The sequence below is a fragment of the Pteropus vampyrus genome, unplaced genomic scaffold (assembly GCF_000151845.1).
Source record: "Pteropus vampyrus isolate Shadow unplaced genomic scaffold, Pvam_2.0 Scaffold83, whole genome shotgun sequence".
NCBI classification, from domain to species: Eukaryota; Metazoa; Chordata; class Mammalia; order Chiroptera; family Pteropodidae; genus Pteropus; species Pteropus vampyrus.
In genome coordinates, this window is record NW_011888864.1 from 7,048,244 (window position 1) to 7,050,641 (window position 2,398).

General features: G+C 38.0%; 1 protein-coding gene across 1 annotated transcript in view; it reads left to right on the plus strand.

The window, feature by feature from the left end:
* The window catches only part of SLC15A1 (solute carrier family 15 member 1), an 80,696-nt gene that overhangs the window by 24,126 nt on the left and 54,172 nt on the right, over positions 1-2,398 (plus strand). The gene's annotated exons all lie outside the window — the stretch shown is intronic.

Here is a 2,398-nt window from a genome sequence, read left to right on the forward strand (position 1 = left end):
ACTGGCATTGCATCAGGTGGACTTGGGTAAGTTTCTCTCAGAATTGAGAGCTTCCTTGCTTTAAGTAGCAGTTCTTTAATTTAATCACATCAGCAAAGTCCTTTTTGCCACTTAAGGTAGCATATCAATCAGACTCTGGGGATTTGGACATGGATAACTTTGTGCAGGTGGAGGGTATTTTCACTGTCCCTCATAGGTCAAAATAAGGCTAGAATGTTGGCTTCTACCATGATGACTGAGAAGCCCAGGTCAGTTCTTAATTAAAGGTGGTAACATATTTAACAGAGTACTGATAGTATTACGTAGTTTTACTTTATCTTAGGGGAGAAGACCTTTTTAAATTCCGAGACAGTTTCTAGTAGTTTGTTTGTTTGTTTGTTTGTTTGTTTGTTTTCATTCAACCTGTCTAATTTTTTAGGTGGCTTGTTCTAATTGTGCATTCAAAAAAATTAATTTAAAAATATCAAAGGATCCTCCTCTTGGTCATCTTGGTATTAAGGGGAGGCTGATGGTCCATGGGCTTGTTGGCCTGGGAGGCACCATTTCCCTTACATGCTCGTCTCTGAACAAGCCAAATGCCGTGAATGTCCCTGTAGGACTGTTTTACACCCAGGAGGTAATGTTTCCTCAGGCAACCCCACGAAGATTCTTAGTCGCCTGAGAATACCTGAGCAAGGGCCAGCAAGAGCTTGTGGGAGGCCACTGGAACTGTGACGTTTTCCAAGGCATGAGAGGTTTGAAGATATTACACTGCTGGCTTTGGAAATGGAGGAGAGGGCCACATGCCAGGTGGCCTCTAGAAGCCAGAAAAGCAAGGAAATAGATTCTCCCCTGGAGCCTCCAGAAGGAACTCAGCTTTGCCAGTGTAGGGAGGAAGACACATTCCTCTACCCTCACGGTTCTTCTGGCTGGTCCAATAAGCAAATAGATATGAGACAGATTAGCAAGAGAAAATCACCAAATGTAATACATATGTATATATGGGGACTCCACATACATAAGAGAGTCAGAGATCCCACATGCATGAAAGGTTCAGAGATAGAGGGGGATTTAGGAATATAAGGCATTATGAGCTACAGCTGAGGTGAGGTGCCTTGGGAGCTTCAAAAGGTCATTGCAGGATGATAAGAGCAGACATTCAGTAAATAGAAGTTTGCCTTGCCCTATAGATAGGTCAAAAGAAGTTATTTCTGATAATTAACTATTATGGGCAAGGACCCTAATTCAAATTCTTCTAGGTGGTTAAGGAAGGGTCAGAAGTTTCTCTTGAAGTTGCCTTGAGCTCAGCACAATTCCCATATCACAGAGGCACATCTTGGGGGTGGGGTGGGGGGCTCACCTGAACTCCCATACCACCATAAGACTTTTAGCTCCATAAGACCCATTTGAGACTTCTGACCTCTATAACTGTAATAAGTTTATGTTGTTTTAAGCCACATAGTTTGCGGTAATTTGTTAAAGCAGCAATAAAAAACTAATATATTACCTCAAAAAAATTATTTATCCTTTTTTTTATTTGCCAATAATATAGATTTGAGTGATATAAAATTGGAAAGATAAATTAAGTGACCTACTATAAAAATACCTGAATTCTCTCAGTCTGTGCTATTCATGGCATTTGGAGAGATGATACATCTCTATTAATTCTAGAAAATAAAATTGAATAATCATATATGAGTAAACCAGGCACCAAAATTATATATTTATTCACAGTAAATTCCCAAGACTCCATCACCTGTATTATTTCTAATTTGTAGTAATTGACTAGAGCAGCTCATTAGATAGATGCACTTTGACAAATTCTAGTTTTGCGCAATTAAAGCTGAAGTGAATAAATAGGGCACTTGCGTCTATGTTTCTTATATCAGATGATAAATAAATTGTAATATTATTGGCACATAATACATGCAACATTACCATTTTTATGCCTGGAAGTTTGGGATAATTTCTAAAAGCAATGGCTAATGAGTTGGGGTTTTTTTTTCCCCAAAGAGCAGTGAAGAGAGCACGGGAGAAATTAAAAAGATTCCTGCTTCCTTATTTATTTTTGACATGTCCCAGGGATTTTATATTAATTAATTGGAAGAAGTTTTTCCAAATACATTTTCTAATACTTTCTGAAGTAGCGACACTCTAGATAATGAAAAGCCACCAGCATCTACTGCTGATTTAGGCAATGTGTACAGTTGCTTGTATTGCTATCGTACGGGCCTCTTTTCAGTTTCTTCCAAGTGCCTAAGGAAAGTAAACTTTATTTGAGAATGACAAATACGTTATTTGCTCTCTCAGCATATGGAGGTGAAGAATTATTGGATGGCCTTTATTTTCCTTCTTAAAGTGATATGTTTTCATATCAAAATAATTTGAGTTTTTTGTTTCTTTCTTTCTTAATTTGAAG